Raw genomic sequence first — 18861 nt, 5'->3', positions numbered from 1 at the left:
TGGGGACAGAGCTTACCCTGGAATCCCCTCTCGTCTTATTGGAGGTCCATGCACTTTCGGGCATCTGACCCTTGCTTCCCCCAACATGACCCAAATTCCAATCGGGCGAGCAAAAGGTGAGACAAAAATTACTAAGCGAAGTGCAAGTCAATTTGATGAACATTGTGATGCAGAAATTTACCATTGGGCAAAATCCAAAAGAGTTGCCGTCTCTGTGTTTTTACCATGGGTTGCGGCAGCAAAAGCATTGAGTGAATTAGGCAATCTGGAATGCTGGGTGACGAAGCAGGCAAATTTAACATCAACAGCCCTGAGTAACCTCCTAGAAGACGAGGAAATAACCAGAAAGGCTACCCTCCAAAATCGGGCAGCTATTGATTTCCTGCTGTTGGCACATGGTCATGGATGTAAAGAGTTTGATGGTTTGTGCTGTTTTAATCTGTCATCTAAAGGCCAGAGTGTCCACTCGTCCATTCAGGAAATGAGAAGCCTCATTGGGAGTGTGAAGCAAGAAAATGAGGATTGGTTTAAAGATCTGTTCAAAGACTGGGACCTTTCTGGGTGGGCAGTGTCTCTTTTAAAAGACATCTTTTACTTTCTAGTTGCACTGTTTTTAGTTTTATTAGCATTTGGGATTCTTAAGCAAATAATCTCCAAGGTCATCACCTCGAAGCCTAAGGCTTCCGCACCTGTTCTCATCGCTGCTGCCGTCACGGAGAGCGATTGGTGGGAAGACGACAAGCAGAAAGACACCGCAGTTTGAGAACCGCAGTTTTACCTTCTCCCAAGGCACCGTTCATCTTATTAAGTAAAAAAGAGGGAGATGTTGCTATCACGCTAGCATGGTATCGTGGAGGAAGGGATTTAGAAAGGCCTTGGGGAGTTGGAAGCTGAGGAAAAGATACATTTAGGTATGAGGGAAAGATACATTTATGTATGCCCCATTGTTTCGGGAAAGTTTCGCTTCAGCATCTTTATGTAAACCCCCTTCTCCCCACCCCTGAGCAGTTCCCATTGGACCTGACCCCTGGGGTGGTTCTGATGAGCCCATGCTGAACACTGTCTCTATTGTTTAGACCTTATCTCTTAATTTTGCTGTATAAAACTGTATCTGGGCAGTAGCCCAGCGTCTTTTGTCCCTGCAACTGTTCAGGCAATACAATCTTTCTGGACTGCATACAACTGACCTCTCTTTGTCTCTTTATCTCAACTCCTTGCGGCGACTGAGGTGCCGCAGCCGCTCGAACCGTGCTAACCCAGCCGCTGTCTGGTAAGCCCAGTGCAGCGGGACCGCGGCAAACCCCGGTCCCCTGAGGGGACAGCTAGCCGGAGGGGTCCCGGGGGGCCGGGGAGGGACGGGGGAAAGCCGCAAGTGACCCCCGAAAGCCGCATGCTACGTCAGAGGGGGGTTGTGGGGTCCCAAGAGTTAGTCGGGAGTGGAAAACTACTGGGGCAGGTGTGGTCACATGCTTTTGGGGTTAATAGATAACGTGGAGCAGGGAGAGGGGGGAAGGGTCTCTCTTTCCGTCACATCCCGTGATCTTCCATTCGCCTGTCCCTACTACTACATCTCCCCTCCCCTTATCATATATAAAATGAGGTAGTCGTAGATATAGGCACTGGAGTGAGGTACAAACTTGTGACTTGTTAAGGAAAGGGTGGTTTGGTAAACGTGAGTAATAACTGAAGGGGGTGTCTAAAGCAATGCCTTCGTAGAAAAAGGGGGGTTTAACATCATAGTAAAGCTAACAGGGGTTAGTTAGGTTCGATTTGGTTTCGCTTAGGTTTAGTAAGGTAGCTTCTAAACAGGTTGGCTATGTGGAACACGAAGGATGGGGTGTTTGCTGTGGTGATCTCTTTGAACACCTTGTCGCTTGAAAGATGTTGCGTGACCCACTTAAATGGCTGATGAGGGTAGTGGCCTGGGTCAGCTTGCCCTCTGGCCACAAGCCCTAATAGCAGAATCGCACAAAGACACTGTGCATGTCTGGGTCTCACCGCCGTGGGATTTTCGGGCTTTGTCTGGCGGTTTGGTGGTCTGTTATCTCTCTCTGGAGCAGGGGTATATGCATCACGGGGATGGTTCACGAGCATGTCCTGCAAACAGAAACTCACAGCTTTTCATTAGTTTTGTTCTGAAGGTCAGGTTTGATTGGCAGCAGTGGGTGTGCAGCAGTGGCCCTCATTATAAATTCGTAATCCTGACTCCTAACATAGCAAGGATGTCCCTTCCTATCAAGGGTGGAGAGTTTTGTAAAATGTAAGGGTGGACTGCTACTGTCCGTTCTGGCCTTTTCTTTGTATGCAGCGTTATAGCTACCAATTGGGTGCTTTTTCAAGCTCGGGACAGCCCTCCCACCCCGTTCACTGCGGGGGCGTCTTTGCATTGCCAGCGTCGGGGCCCCAGTGCTTGGGGAAACATCAGGCAGTCTGCTCTTGTGTCTGCCCAAAGCTGGAGCCCTATTACGTGGGGGTCCTGACTGCCATAAAGGCGGCATGTCCCCCACACCCTCGGGAGCTCTTTCCCTATTTTCATGGCCAGGGCCACCCAGGGGTCCCGTTCTGGGGCGTCCCCTGCTGACCCTACAGCACAGGCGCTGTCTGCAGTGGTAGTGGGTACGAAGGTACCGCGGGCTGTGTTTGGAAACTCTGCAATTGTGTCTCTGGCGGGGGTATGAAGTATGAGGGCTCCCCGCCCCACTGCGGGTTGGCATAGATGAGCCGCCTTGTATTTGCGGTGGGAGGAGGCTGCGTGCGGTCCGCACGCTCCCTCCCTCGTCCCGTTCCCCTGGGGCCGGGACCCGCATTCTTTGGCGAGACGCCCTTTTCTCCCGCAGCCCCAAAAGGATATTTTTCCCCAGCTGGTAAACTGGGTTGGTTCGTATTGTGACCACTTTTCGGTGCGGCTTAGAACTTTACTTGGTTTTGTCTTAAATCACGTTGGCTCTGTTTTCTCTGTCTTGGAGTTCTGGCCGGCTTCCGTCGGCTCCTCCGAGCCGGCGGAGCTGCTGCCAGGCTCCGAGTCGGAAGTTGAATGCCGGCGCACTTCCGGGGCTCGGTGCCTTTTTGTTCGGCTCCGAGCTCGCTCCTCCCCGCGGGGCTGGCGCCGCTCCCGGCCCCCCGGCTCGCTGCGCCTCCTGCAGGGGGTGGTTTCTCCCTTATATGGTAGCGGCCCCCAGCGCAGCCGCCGATTGGCTCCGCGCTCTCTGCTGCTCTCCGCCTCTTTCTCCCGCGCATGCGCATTCCTGAAATCACGCGGCTCTCGAGTTTTCGCGCCGAGACCGGCCGCGCCCCACCCCTCTCCATGGTGGCCAGCGCCATTTTCAAAGGGCTGGGGGGGCGGCATGGCCGACGTGTTTTCTCGAGCCGCGGTTTCTGCGTCTCTGGCTTCTTTCGCCAGCCCTTGCCAAAAACATTCCGCGCTCTGCTGCACTTCTGACAACGGATCGCGGGCCGGTGGCGGCGGCGGGACGGGTGGGGAAGCGGCGATTTCTCGGGGGATTTCCGCGGCAGGGATTGGGCTCTGATCTGGGGAAGGAGGTGACGCGCCGGGCCCCCTCGGGTCCCTGCTACCGGGCAGATCGTTCTCAGGGGCAGTTTGCGTTCCCGCCCCCACCCCAAGCTTGGGAGTAACTAATAAACACGTACGCGCCGCGCTCCACGTCTCCTGCTCTTCTATTGCCCTGCGCGGGGCTTTTTCTACTTTGCCCCATGCCTTAAGGCTCTTGCCACTGCCTGAGGATTTTGTGTCCTCGGCTAGCGTGGCTGTGCACTTTTCCCATATTCCCGGATGCATGGCATCCACTGGGCATTCGGTTGCCCCAAGCTCAAGCAGCCTCGCTATAGCAAGATAAAAGTCCTTGAGCTTAAATTCGATACTCCACTGCTTATAATTCAAACTTACGACCTTGGCGACGCTGTCCATGATGCTCGCGGGTCCTGGGACGTCTCCCTGTGCCAAGATACGGTCTGACCGCTCCGGCCGCTGCTCCTGTCCAGGTGTACCTCGTTACCCGAGCGAATCTTCCTGGGTTTCGGCACCAAATATGTTGCCTTTGTAAAAGACAGCGGGCGACCTGGTTCTAAGAGGCAGCACGGCGGTCTGGCCTCTCCAGACCGCTCGGGCTATCGACAAAGACGCTTGCACCAACGTGGCGGACGATCGAAAGCCTTTATTATCTCATCTCGTGGGTTTAAATAGTCTTGGGGGTCTTTGCTACGTCAGAGGGGAGTTGTGGGGTCTCAAGGGTTAGTCGGGAGTGGAAAACTACTGGGGCAGGTGTGGTCACATGCTTTTGGGGTTAATAGATAACGTGGAGCAGGGAGAGGGGGGGAAGGGTCTCTCTTTCCGTCACATCCCGTGATCTTCCGTTCGCCTGTCCCTACTACTACAGCCCCCATGGCAGAAGGAAGTCAAAGAGGTTCTGAGAGTGCTCAGGGCGATCCATCACCAGCAAGAAGCTATTAGGGAGCTGCCACAAATCCAAGAGCTGAACAACACCATGGAACCCAGTGGACACCTTGTCCTGCAGCTCAATCTCCAGGAGCATGCAGATTCTGTAGGGTTGCAAAAAGACCACAAGGCCATCAGCAGGGCTGGTACCGTTCAGGGCTCAGGAAGCCCTCACCCAGCCCAGGATGCTCTGAGCCCTCCACTGAGCTCACGCCCGCTCTCCCTCCAGGTGTCCTGGTGGTTTCCACTCTCCCAGGCCTTGGCTTTCCCCGCCTGTCCCTTGCTGTTTTCTGCTGTCGGCCCAAGTCACTCACCAGCTCGCCCTAATGATCGATGCGATCCCGTGGCACACATTCCATGGGCACCGGTGAGCCAGTGGGAGCAGCGGGCTGAGCTCAGATCCTGACCTGCAGAGTCCCTGCTCCCTGTCCTCCACCGCCCCCTGCTCCGTCCCTGCCAGCCCCACCGCGCACGTCCCTGCCAGCCCCGAGTAGACGGCGCCGGGCACCGCGCTTCTGCAGGTAACCCAGCGGAATCGCTCCTGCAGGGCTCCTGAGCCTTCCCTGTGGGCGAGACGCGGCTGTCAGCGCTCGGGCCGGGGCTGGGAACAATCCCCGACCTCCCCGCTATGTCCCCCGAGCAGCCCAGGCCGGGCACCTCCACCCGAACGGGGCAGCGGCGGCTCGGGGCGGGCGGCCGCGCTACTGAGCGGCTGAGCTTGGTCCGGGGAAGGCGCAGCTCAGGGAGGCGGGGGTGAGGCCCTGCTACGTGTGTCCTCCGCGGGCCCCGAGAGGAGCCGGAAGCGGAGTTGGGGCCGGAGTCGTGACAGACGGAGCCGAGGCCCGGCCATGCTGCCCAAGACGCAGCTACTGATGCCCGCCCGGCAGCGCCAGCGGCAGTACGGCGAGGGCCGCCAAGGAGGAAGCGCTGTCGACTGCTCTACAGACTCGCTCCATCATTTGAACAACACTGCTCAGTCCACAGACCATGAAACAGAAAGAGAAAAATCACCCGTTTGCAAGAATGCCCAGAGTGTGCAGTGAAAAGATGAAAACAATGGACCCTTGCAAAAGTCCCCAGACCGTACCACTAAATGAAAAAGCATGGATGCTTGCACAAGTTTGCAGACTGTGCCAAAAAAGGAAGACAAAAAGACACTTGCATGAGTTCTGTAGTTGTACAGCAAATCAGGGCGGGAAAAAAGGACACCTGCAGAAATCCACAGAGTGTAAAAGAAAAAGGAAGAAAAAAGGACACGTGCATGTGTCTGCAGATCCTACAACCACAGAGATAAAAAATGGATGCCTTCAGACACCCTGCTGGGCAAGAGACACTCCCTTTTGAGCTGAAGCTGTTGGCAGGAGCTTTACCAAAAATATGGCATCATTATGTCAGTTTTGTTTCGGCCCAGTGAAAAATCTCTTACTTACCTGTCAGACCGTTAAAAACTTTGTGGGATGACACCAACAAGAAAGCCCTGCCAACTGCTCTATGGATTCACTCCATCATTTGATCTGTTCTGCTCAAGTCTGCAGGCCAGGGAAAAAAATGGAAAAAGAACCCACCTGCACACGTCCCCAGTCTGTGCAAGACTGTGGTAGATAGGGACAGGCGAACGGAAGATCACGGGATGTGACGGAAAGAGAGACCCTTCCCCCCTTCTCCCTGCCCCACGTTATCTATTAACCCCAGAAGCATGTGACCACACCTGTTGCAGTAGTTTTCCACTACCGACTAACCCCTGAGACCCCACAACCCCCCTCTGACGTAGCAAAGACCCCCGAGACTATTTAAACCCACGAGATGAGATAATAAAGGCTTTTCGATCGTCCACCAAATTGGTGCCAGCGTCTTTGTCGATTAGCCCGAGTGGTCTGGAGAGGCCGGACCACCGTGCTGCCCCCAGAACCAGGTTGCCGTTGTCTTTTACAAGGCAACACAAGACAAAGAGGAAAAAAAGGGTCACCTGCAGCAATCAGCCAACTGTATAAGAAGAAGGCAAAATTAAGACACTTGCACATGCCTGCACACCCTACAATTGCAGGGGAAAGAGAAGGATGCTTGCATTTGTCCACAGCCTTAACAGCATCAGGCGACAAAAAGGACTCCTTTGACAGGGCACACACTGTCCCAAAGCAACACAAAACTTGCTTGCAGTGCATAACCCGTAGCTCAAAGTATCCAAGAGGAATGCAGAACAGGCACCAAGCCCACACACCCTGTACCTTGGCCACCAGTGCTTCTGACTAAAACTAGTTCCCTAAATTGGAATGCCTGTCATTCCTGCACATTTACTGCATGGCTAACATCAACCAGCAAATTGTAGGGCTCACTGAAGGAAGAACGATTTTTTTAGTGGGGAAAAGATGCCGAGGAACAAATGGCCCATATGTATTTGCATGACACTGGAGCAGTGTTGATGTTGGCAATATGGCAGGGACATGTCCTCTGCACGGGGCAGTGCCCACGTCATGTGCCAAGGAACAAATGGCCCATATGTGTTTGCATGGCACTGGAGCAGTGTTGATGTTGGCAATATGGCAGGGACACGTCCTCTGCACGGGGCAGTGCCCACGTCATGTTAATGGCCAGGGGGGCCCTTGGGGCAGCCCTCACAGTGTGGGTGCACCCATGCCTGTTCTCTCCACTTCCACCAGCTGCCAGGTCAGCCCTTCTCTTGACAAAGTTCTCTGTCCCACACTGAGCTCCTGGTGCCTTTGCAAAAAAACACTCCCTTTGGCTTGTGGGAAACCTGCCAGGTCAGATTCCTCCATGGATGTGGGTTTGAAATCTCTGTCATGCCCACGCTGGATACGTGCTGCATAGTAGTACTGCATTTTTCAGTCATTTGCTGCACTCTCATTTTTGGCCTGCAGGAGCTGAGTGAATTGATCCTGGTTTTCCTGAGCTTAGCCTTTTCTTTTCTGGGCCGTATAGCTCACTGAACCACAAACTCCAAATCTGCTGCAGACAGCTGCAAGCACCAAACAGGCAAACAATCCAAAATGCAGGTTCTGTGGAATTCTTGTCCATCATTTCATTCTAAACCTCCTCAGAATGTGCCACAGGTAGAAGCAAACAGGTCCCAATCTCACAGGTAATAGGAGAAGGCCTCAGGTCAAGAACAGGAGTTCAGCCAATGGCTAAAGGAACCAGAGGAATTTGCAAGGCAGGTGAGTACTGGAGATGATGGAGGCCTGCCAAGCTGCCTGCTCTTGTCTTGCTGCTGAAATCCTGAATTTCATTGTGGTAAACAGGCAAAATGAAATTAAAAGGAGGTTGATGACTTCTAGAAAAAATGTGCCTATTTGTTAAAAACTAGAACAACAGAGGAGGAGGCCTCAGGGTAAGCCTAGGGCCTGCGGGAAAAGCCAGAGGTAACTGTAACAGTGCCGTGTAACAAGGTGTTTCTCCAGACACGAGGTACCCTTGAAAGACCCCGGGTGCGTCCCACCCAGGGATTTTTAAAGTCTCTTGGGGTTGCTTGCTTGGTGCGCTTTGGATCCTCTTGCAGATGGGTCCTTTTCTTGCTCACTGACAGGTCTGTAAGATGGTGCAGTCCGACCAATCAGTTTGGAATACAGCAATCCTATTGGGTGGCTGGTTTCCCAATTGTAGTTCGAGTTGCTCTCATCACCCTTTGATGTAACTTTTCTGGAACATTCTTACTATTGCACCTTATTACTAACCTGCATTTCTCTGTTTAGTAGCCATATACACACACTTAAATAACCGTACATTTAACTGAATAACTTATCACATTAATTATATAACACCTCATTATATTGATTAACAATCCATAATGGCTTAGTGTAATAATTAACTATTAGTAACTTTGCCTTTGAAAGTGAATTTATTTATAACAGCGTCCGCTCCATGCGCTGGGAGAGCCGGGCCCAGGGGCTGCTCATCGACCGCTCCCTCTTTGAGCGGGAGATGCTCAGCCCGGGCGACGCCCAGGGGCCGGCCCCGCACCCCTTCAGGGCCACGCAGTTCCGCAGCTTCGTGCGCCAGCTCCACCGCTACGGCTTCCGCAGGGTGCCGGGCCGGGCTGGCTCAGCTGCGCCGGGCGATGCCGGGGCCTGGCTCCACTACAGCAACCCCTGCTTTCGCCGTGACCGCCCCGACCTCCTGCTCCGCGTCAGGCGCCGGAGCACGCCCAACAGGCAGCGGCCGGCAGCGGGGCGGGAGTGCCGCAGGCGCCCGCCCTGCGGCTCGCAGCAGCTCCCCGGGGCACGGCTGCTGCCGGACGGGCAGGGCGGGCACGCTCGCTTCCAGCCGCTGCCCACGGAGCGGCCGCCGCTGCCGCCCGGGCGCCCGCCCAGCGCTTCCTCCTGCTGCACAGGGAGTGGACGCTGCCGGACGGGCGGGAGCTGCGCAGCCCCTGGCCCGGCCGCTTCCAGCAGCCGCCCGGAGAGCAGCCGCTGCTCGCCCGGCGCCCGCCCTGCGGCTTCCACCTGCTGCACCGGGACCGGCCCGTGCCGGCCCGGCGGGAGGGGCCGAGCCACTTCCAGGAGTTCTATGGGCAGCGGCCGCCGCCCGCCGAGCAGGAGGTGCTTCAGATCCCGCCCTCCGACTTGCTCGGTTTCTGTGGGGAGCCGCTGCTGCCGCTCGCAGGGGCGCAGCCCCGCAGCCGCTTCCAGGACCTCTACGGAGAGCAGCTGCCTCCAGTCGACCGGGAGCTGCTCAGGATGCAGCCCGGCAGCTTCCAGCCTCTCCACAGGGAGCAGCAGCCCCCAGCCTCTGTCTCGCAAGGTAGGAAAAGAGCTGTAGCTCCTTGCTTTTCCAAAAGGTCATGAAAAGTGACTGAAGTATCTTTCCATAAGGATCTGTCAGCTCTGTCATTCTTGGCCCAAAATTGTCAAGCCTATTAAACCTATTAGAAAGCCAGAAGGTTCTCTGTCTGGTTTTCCTGTGTGCTTCCTGTGATGTTTGATCCAGGGTAGCAACAGAGATCTGTGTCCCAGAGCCACATTGTGGAGCCTGACCAATGTGTTTGGATTCTTGCAGCTGCCTCAGGCACTTCAGCCCCCAGTGCTCCACCTGGCAGTGCTGCAGCATTGACAGCCTCCAGCTCAGCGCAGAAGGCCCCTGGGGAAGAGCAATTGCCACCAGTGGATCTAGGCTTTGCCATAGAGCAAATGATTTGGGAGATCAGGAGGTCCCTGTCTGAAAGGTCTCCCTCTGCTCAGGTAATCCCATTGGAGAGGAAGAGAAGAGGCTGGGCTGAGAGCTTTTCAATGTTGTTACATGGAGAAGGAGAGTAACTTATCCTTGATGTGATCCCAGCAAAATACCGAATGATCTCTAATTTTCTTATTTTCTATTGTTCTTTCAAGGGGAATATTAATGTTGTCCCTGAGTCTTCAGGAGGGGAGCCTGTGGACCGAGCTGCAGCCGAGGAAACTCCATCTGGCACCAAGAGCTGCGGGAACAGTTCTCCAGAGCCCGAGGAGCCTGGTAAGGACAGAGCCCCCATTGGTTTAGAGAGGTGTGAGACGGCTGCTCTGAGCCTGCCTCTGGCAGGAGGGGAGATGAGAAGAGTTGAGTTCTTGTCTGAAGGGTTGGTGCTTCCCGGTGCCTTTAGTTCAAATCCTGCACTGGCACAACCTGCCCGAGCCCTGCCCTCCATGCTTCTGTAGAGGCTCTGACACCAAGTCCTCTGCTGTGGCAAGAGAGCAGGGAATAAACCTGACCTTGTGGGAGTTGTATCACCAAGCTGGCTGTCCCAATTTGGTTCATAACTCAGCCCTCAGCAGCCTTCAGCCATTTCAGTGAGGACGGTGGTCTCTCTGTCACTGGCACTGTCTCTGTTTCAAGCTCTCTTGGGTGCCATTTGCACTGTGAGTGCTGAGACTCTGTCAGGATACTTAAATACTTTATACTGTTCAGTTTTGAACACTTGGAAGGATCCCTGTTCTTTAAAGAGCAGGCTTCAAATTGCCAAGTGAGAGTCTGCCTTTCAGGCCATCTTTTAAAGTTCCTCATGGACGGACAATTGGTGCTCAAGGGACACTTGGGCAAAGGCCAATATTGACTCAGTGTTTCCTTTGCTTCCCAGATCCAGTGTGATTGACTTCCCCAGGAGGGCTGCCCTGTGTGGCTGGAAGAGACAGAGGAAGAGCCTGTGACCATCGGGCAGGTAGAATTCCTCTGTCTCTAGTTATATTAATAGATGCGTATAGTTACATTTATGTATGTAGTTGTATGTATAGGTTTATATAGTTACATTTATCTATCTAGAGGGTTAGAGATCTGAATAGTTAATTTATTTTTAGCTTTAAGTGTATATATTTATATTTTTAGGTGTGCAGTTTTAGTTATAGATGCCCATAGTTGCATTTATACATGTGTATAGTTACATTTAAGTGTATGTAGTTACATTTATAGATAGGCATCTTTATTTTGATGTATGGGAGTTTAGTTACATAGATTGATGCCTGTATAGGTATAGGCCTCTTTTTAACTTCTTCCTCTGCTCTGCTTCCTCCCTCACCTCTTGCTTTTCCCCTGTGCCCCCTGTGTCCCCTCTGCCTGTGCTGGGTCCGAGCTGGGGCCGGGCCGGGCGGAGCAGCAGTTCGAGCCCGGGTGTCCCTGGAGCAGTGGGAGCTGCCGCTGGCCCCAGGCCCTGTCCCCTGAGGAGCTGCTGAAGGACGGTGAGAGCGAGGGGGCCGAGGGGGCGGTGACGCTGAAGGGACGGTGACCCTGAGGTGCTGCTGGGGCTGAGGGGTGTGGGGCAGCCGAGGGCGATGGTGGCACTGAGGTGACAGGGAAGTGGCACAGGCCGAGGGCGTGGCGGGTCTAGGGGGACAGGAAGGGTCAGAAGGGACTGAGGGGGTGAGAGGACTGTGAGGGGCTGAAGAAACTGAAGGGGGCTGGGGCTTTGCCGAGAGCATGGCGGGGCTGAGGGGATGGAGGGGCCGGCAGGGAGCACAGAGGGCTCCGGGACTGCAGCTCCGCCAGGCCTTGGAAGTAATTCCAGAGCCTCCGCTTTTGCCAGAGCTGCAGTGAAGACCTTGAGGACAGCCGGAGACCGACGGGATCCAGCAGGGAGAAGCCGCTGGCCAGCAGCAAGAGCAGGGATGGAGGACCTGCTGCTGCCACCCTGGAGAGAGCCCGGGTGAGGCACAGGACCGGGGAGGCAGGGTGGGGCTGAGGGTGGCGGGGCTGAGGCTGCGGGCACTGCCTGGCGGGGCAGGAGCGGGCCCTGCCCGTGCTGGGGCTGCTCAGCACAGCTGCCCCGGCTGGCACAGGGGCTGTCCTTGGGCAAGGCAGCTGTGCCGGCAGGGCCCGGGAGCTGTGCCGGCTGTGCCGGGCTGCCGGGGCTGGGGGACAGTCCCGCCGCGGCTACGCTCACCACGGCCTGGCCCGCTCGGCTGCTTTTTCCTTCTCACCCTCCTGGGGAGGCTCTGAGATCTTCTCCTCCCTCATGGAAGTGCAGCTGTTGCCAAGGGAAAGGTCCCCGTACTGACTCAGTGTTCCCTTTGCTTGCCAGCTGTGCCTTCTGCCATCCCTGTCCAGGAGAGCTGCTCTGCACGGGAGGAAGAGACTGAGGGAGAGGCTTTGGAGATGGGGCAGCTGGGATCCCTCTGTTTGTAGATCTGTTTAGAGATACATGGACTTGCACATAGACAGTGATAATTCCGTGTATATTTCCATATGTGTCTTGCTATTTGTATGGGTTTATTTCCATTAGTATATGTTGTTATATTTATGTATACTAATGTTGTTCTGTTGGTATACTATATATATATATATATATATATATATATTAGATATAGATATAGATATAGATATATGTATATGTATATATGTATATATATATATTTGCTATTAAATATATGTGTATATATGTATACACATATACACACATATATCTGTGTGAAATTCTTTTTCCTGGGTATACAGTTGTGTAAGTATCTCTTTTGATGTAGTTGTAGTTGGCTTTTAAAATATATATATTGCTATTTGTGGAATTGTGTTATTATATGTTCTATTATGTATAAGGTCATTCCATGTACCCTCTCGCGATCTGTAGCGACCCCCCGGGTTCTCCCATTTCCCCCCACGGTCTGCCTTCCCGAGAAAGTGCCCAGTCACTCTGTTTACGTCTCTCAGACCATCTGTCAGCCACGCGGCGGGGTCGGGAGACGACCTGGCACCCTTCCATCTGTCCATCTCCCATTGGACCCCTGCACCCCACTATCCCCAGTCCCCCCGTGGCGTTATCTCATTGGCCGCCCCGGGTTTCCCCTATCCAGTACTTATAGAACAGGTTGGGGACGCCCCGGTGCTTTTTCTCCCGCCTGGCCCCTGATCGCTGCTGCTGCCCAACCCATGGGCTTTTTCTCCCGCCTGATTCCTGCGTGCTGCCGCGGCTCTCTCTCTCGCCCGGCCCCTGACTGCCGCAACCGCCGCCGCTGCCCCGGGCGATCGCGGCCGCCTCGGACTGTCCTGCGATCGCTGCCGCAGCCTCACCGCCGCCGTCGCCACTGCCGCGGTCGCTGCGGCTCCCGCACGTGCCGGCTGCAGCGCTGCGGCTCCACACGCAGCCTCTCTTGGATCGCGGCCAGCTTCGGAGCGCGCCGCCCCGCCCCCGAATCGGCCAGGCGGCACGGACAAACTCGAACTTAGCACGCAGCAGCTTCTCGGTTTTTGCCTTCCCAACCAAGCCGCAATAAACCGAGATATCGCCCGCGGGGGAAAAAGTCTCTCTCCTTTTATTTGCCTCGGGACTCGCCTCGCTCCCAAACCCACGCAGCACCGGCAGATACCCGCGAGGGTTCGCCGGAAAGCACGGAAGTTGCCAGCGCTCCCCCCCCCTCACGGAGGGGAAGACAAGAAAGGGGGGACGAGAGGGGGACAAGAGAGAGCGCTAAGGCAGTTGTGGCGCCCGAACGTGTTGCTTGGGACGAAAGGGGGGACAAGAGAGAGCGCTAAGGCAGTTGTGGCGCCCAAACGCGTTGCTTGGGAGCTCCAAGCACACGGACTGAGGACCACCAAGCCCCGAAAAGCTCATTGATTTACCTCGTGGACGTTACAACACCCTCGCAAGCCGTGGTTCTGTTTTAAGGAGCCAAGGCTTCCAGAGGGGTGGGGCCGGCACCTTTGGCTAGCACCGCTGAAGCTCGGCCCCCCCACGGCGAAAACTTCGCAGCTGGACGTTTCGTTTCACCTTCGGACGTCGCCAGACCCGTGGTGAGTTACCGGGGTCCCCCTGGGCTGGGTACGCCTTGCTCCCTTTGGGGTGAGTTTCTCTTTCTCCCACAAGAGGGCGTAAGAGCCCACATTTTGTCTCCCGCTTCAGGGAGTTTGTAAGGGAAGGCTTCCCAGTCTCCGACAGGTGTCTTTTTTTTCTTCTTTTGTTATTTTACCAGCCGCGAGGGTTGTGACACGCCTTAACATTGACATAATGGGTGCAAAAATGTCTGTGTCACAGGAGAGAATTTATGTTCAAACCCTAGGAATTTTAGTGGGGGGAGGGAAGAAATGTAAAAAATCAGACGTGAAGCGTTTTGCACGGTGGCTTCTGCAGTCTTTCCAGGACCTGTCGCAGGAAAATTTGTACCAAGTTCAATTCTGGGACCGAGTGAAAAAAGAAATTGCCCAAAAGGAGGATCAGTCCTTTTCAATTTTTATCCACCTGGCAATCCAACTGAAAAATGTTGTCAAAGATAACTGTGAAGGGAAGCCAAAGCCACCGCAGGGCGAACGCTGCCTCCCAAGCCCCCCAAATCCCCCAAAAACCCTCTCCTATCCCTCTCTCCCTAGCCCGGGGATTCTCAGACAGGCATCCTGGCAAAACCAGCCGCAGGCAGATTCTGGTCTCTCTGCTAACCCCCAGGCTCCATCGCAGGACGATGCTGGCATCGCCCTGCACCCTTCCCCTCCCCAAACCTCCTCTCTTAGCAAAGTTGTGAGTTTTAAAACCCCAGATTCCTCCCCAGGACCTTCCCCGGACCTTTCCCAAAATGATTCCCTTCCCTGCCCCAAGGCACAACATGGAGGGGACCGCATGGCATGCCCATCCCCCTCCCTGCATTCTTTGTCTCCTAACGACCCCCTTCGCCCTACAGCCAACCCCTCCCACTCCCGAGACTTCTCCACCCACCCCTCCCCTCCACCCCCTTCTGGCACCTCCCCTAATGAATCATTCATCAGTCCTCCCTCCGACCCCGCCCCTGCGGGTGAGGTAACACCAGCCACACCCCCTAGCCCTGGTCCTGCCCCCGCCCTCGGTTCCCGTGGCCCGCCCTCTGGTTCCCATGCCTCGGTTCCCGAGGGAGGGGGGGGGACGGAGGAGGAGGGAGGGGGGGAGGGGGGAAGCCGCGACCTGCCGCAACCCCTGCTTGCCTTTTCTGCCGCACCAGTCACCTACACCCCGCGGCAGAGGGGCAGACCCTTGGCACAGTGGACCCCTATCCCACAGGCTGTAATTAGAGATGTTTGCAAAGCCCAAAAAGACTTTGGTCGGGAAAGTGAATACTTTCGGGGACTTTTAAAAGTCACACTTTCCTCCAACGAGTACGTCCCTGCTGACATTCGCGCTCTGTTTTTGTGCTTGCTTACTCAAGCTGAGTTTTTGGTATGGGAATCCGCATGGAGGCGGGAGGTACGGGATGCATTACCGCAACTTTGGGCAAAAGCCGAGACCTCCTCTGACACCGATGGAGGCATGTTAACCATTGACCACCTGTGCGGGATAGGGGATTGGGACGTGGCAACAACACAGGCTGAAAAGATTCCAAGGGGGGCATTGGCAGCAACTGCCAATGCGGCAGAAAAAGCATTTTTTAAGTTAAAACCCCGTGGTCCTGTTGTTAACTGTTTTTCTATTAAGCAGGAGACACAGGAATCTTTCGTTAGTTTCGTAGACAGGTTGTACAGGGCAGCTGAATCGCAGGTGCCAGAGGACGGATTGAGGCAGGGCATGGTGAAGCAGATCGCCCTGCAGAATGCCAACGAGGCCTGCCGACAGGCGATGCTGAGCCTGCCCCTCGACCCAGAGCCAACGCTCCAAGACATGCTGGACGTGTGCGCTCGAAGTCTCACCCTGCCTTCAAAAGACCCTCCGGGGACACCCCAAACGCCATCACGGAGAGTCTCCTTTGCCGAAGCCCACACGCCATCCACAGCTCCGGCTCCTGCACGCCGCTTCACTGGGCCACCACCCAAAGGCTACCATCCAGGACGGCCCTGCAACCTGTGCAATAAGAAAGGACACTGGGCGTCTCACTGCCCCCTCAAAGAGGACTTCTTGCGTTTTAAAAAACAGCAGCAAGGGCAAGGTGCCTCCAACTCAGGGGGACATTCAAAAAACTGATTTCCCAGCGCAGTCCCTCCCTGCGTGAGGACACAAATTTGGTGGGAAACATAACATCAGGGGGCAGGAGGGACAACACATTAGCATACCCACCTGAGGACAATAACTCTAATACCAAACACGACATTTCTGGAGTGCACAATAGGGGAACAAGAGCTGGTGAACCAGCCTGTGTGGGAGGAGTTGGGAATTTCATCTCACAGGCATGGCTTGGTCGGGACCCCGACCATCCCAGGCCCATCCTTAACACCCAGTCCAACTTCTCTCCATACAGGTTGGCCCTAACCGAACCCCTACTGCTCAGGGACAGCAATTGGCACTTTGTCACAGTGGACACACAGGACCCAGGGACCTGTAGAAAACTCCACAGTAAGTACATCGTCCTTGGGGACACAAAATACACGCCACTCGACATCACTATCGCACCCAATTTGACACCTGTAAACCCTAAACATCTGGTGCTGTGGCTGCACTGTGCTCACCCGCCAGTCTACCTTCCCAAAGGGCAAATCATCGCCCAGGCCATACCTGTATCTGGGGCTCCTGTCTACCCAGAAGACCTGTGGAGGAAAACCGCAAAGCAGATCTACGAGGTGTGTCAGGCCCAGGTAATTGGGAAGGATAAACCCAAAATTGAGTGTTACATGTGGAACGGCGGTGAGCACAAGTGGCTTAACGGCCTCTTGGACACAGGGGCAGACGTCACAGTCATTCCCTCACGGGATTGGCCGTCGCGTTGGGAGTTGCAGGACGTGGCTGGACACATTCAAGGTGTCGGAGGGGCACAATTGGCAAAACAGTCAAAAAACATCATCAAATTTGAGGGGCCAAACAGACAGACAGCTTACCTGCGTCCGTTTGTTCTGGATTACACGGAGCCCCTGTGGGGAAGGGACCTGATGGCCCAGTGGGGGGTCTCATTGACCATTCCTACCCCCCAGGTTTTTCGGGCAGCGGTCACTGAGGAGTGTCCTACCCAAAAGTTAAATTGGCTCTCTGATGTTCCAATCTGGGTAGAGCAGTGGCCGCTCAATAAACAAAAATTAAAAGCGCTCCAAAAACTCGTGGCAGAACAACTTGCCAAGGGACATATCCAAGAAACAACATCTCCTTGGAATTCCCCCGTCTTTGTCCTGAAAAAACCAGGCAAAGACGAATGGCGGTTGCTCCACGACTTTCGTGCCATCAACAATGTGATCGAAAATATGGGTCCACTCCAACCAGGGATGCCGTCCCCCACAATGTTACCCAAAGATTGGGAATTGGCTGTGATTGACATCAAAAATTGCTTCTTTCATATTCCCCTCCACCCAGACGATGCACCACGTTTTGCCTTCTCGGTTCCGTCCCTTAACCGAGAAGCCCCAATGGAGCGGTACCATTGGCGAGTATTACCACAGGGCCTCAAATGCTCGCCCACCATTTGCCAGCGGTATGTAGCTTCATTGCTGACCCCAGTCCGTACAGCCACCGAGGGCGTGATCATCCAACATTATATGGATGATATCCTGATTTGTGCTCCCAATGACGATCTCCTTACACACGCGCTTAACCTGACAACCGATACGTTGGTTGCTGCAGGGTTCGAGCTGCGAGAAGATAAGATTCAAAAGATGCCACCCTGGAAGTACCTGGGCTTGGAAATTACCAAGCGGACTATTACTCCGCAAAAATTGGCCATCAAAAGCAAAATTCGGACCCTAGCAGACGTCCAGCAGCTGTGCGGTTCTTTGAACTGGGTGAGGCCATGGCTAGGCATTACAAACAGAGACCTAGCCCCTCTTTTCGATTTATTGAAAGGGGGGGAGGAGCCGAGTTCTCCCAGGGAACTCACCCCAGAGGCCCAAGCAGCTTTGATTAGGGTCCAGGAGACAATGTCTGCCAGACAGGCCCACCGGTATGATCCGGACCTGCCTTTTAAATTCATCATATTGGGCAGGCTGCCACACCTCCATGGTGTGATATTTCAATGGACAGACACCCCAAGGAAGGGCAAGGACCAAGACCGAAGGGACCCACTCTCCATCATAGAATGGGTCTTCCTAAGTCACCATCGGTCCAAGAGAATGACAAGGCCACAGGAGTTAGTAGCGGAACTGATCCGCAAAGCAAGAGCTCGGATCCGAGAGTTAGCTGGATGTGACTTTGATTGCATTCACATTCCCATCAAATTGGAATCGGGCCAATTCACCAAGGCCATGCTAGAACATCTGTTACAGGAAAATGAATCCCTGCAGTTCTCTCTAGACAGCTACACAGGCAAAATTTCAGTTTTGAGACCAGCCCACAAAATTTTTGAATCAGAAATTCAATTCGCATTGTCCATCAAACAAATTCAGAGCAAAAAGCCACTCAAGGCCTTGACAGTTTTTACAGACGCGTCCGGGAGTTCCCACAAGTCTGTAATAACTTGGAAAGACCCCCAAACGCAACAGTGGGAGACAGACATTGTGGAGGTGGAAGGCTCCCCTCAAATAGCTGAGTTGGCTGCCGTCGTCAGGGCCTTTGAGCGATTCTCTGAACCTTTTAATTTGGTAACTGATTCGGCATATGTGGCTGGTGTAGTGTCTAGAGCGCAGGACGCTGTTCTACAGGGTGTGTCCAACGAAGCCCTGCACAAGTTGCTCTCGAAACTGATTAAGCTAGTCTCCCACCGAGAGCAACCCTTTTATGTGATGCATATCAGGTCACATACCAACTTGCCAGGGTTTTTGGCAGAGGGCAATCGGCGTGCCGATTCTCTCGCTGCCGCCCCGGCTCAGGTAGCTCCGCTCCCAGATAAGTTCCAGCAGGCTAAGATCAGCCACCAGTTTTACCACCAGAATGCGCCCGGGCTGGTCCGGCAATTCCACCTCACTCGTGACCAAGCCAGAGCCATTGTGGCCACCTGCCCGTCCTGCAAGTCGCTCCCCCTACCATCGGTGAGCTCAGGGGCAAACCCTAGGGGTCTGAAGTCCTGCGAGGTATGGCAGATGGACGTTACTCACATCCATTCCTTTGGGAGGATGAAGTACGTCCATGTCTCCGTGGACACTTTCTCTGGGGCAGTCTTTGCTTCTGCCCACGCAGGGGAGAAGGCCAAAGA

General features: G+C 54.5%; 1 long non-coding RNA gene across 1 annotated transcript; it reads left to right on the top strand.

Moving 5' to 3' along the window:
• Positions 1 to 9572: 9572 nt before the first annotated feature.
• Positions 9573 to 12205, top strand: LOC140683544 (uncharacterized). Its single transcript, XR_012054720.1, has 5 exons — positions 9573 to 9645; positions 9793 to 9913; positions 10515 to 11109; positions 11454 to 11573; positions 11949 to 12205. It is a non-coding gene; the product is annotated as an uncharacterized lncRNA (long non-coding RNA).
• The last annotated feature ends 6656 nt before the right edge of the window (positions 12206 to 18861 follow it).

The sequence above is a fragment of the Taeniopygia guttata genome, chromosome 3 (assembly GCF_048771995.1).
Source record: "Taeniopygia guttata chromosome 3, bTaeGut7.mat, whole genome shotgun sequence".
Taxonomy (NCBI): Eukaryota; Metazoa; Chordata; class Aves; order Passeriformes; family Estrildidae; genus Taeniopygia; species Taeniopygia guttata.
The sequence above is the reverse complement of the archived record's forward strand: the minus strand, read 5'-3'. Positions and strand labels throughout refer to the sequence as shown.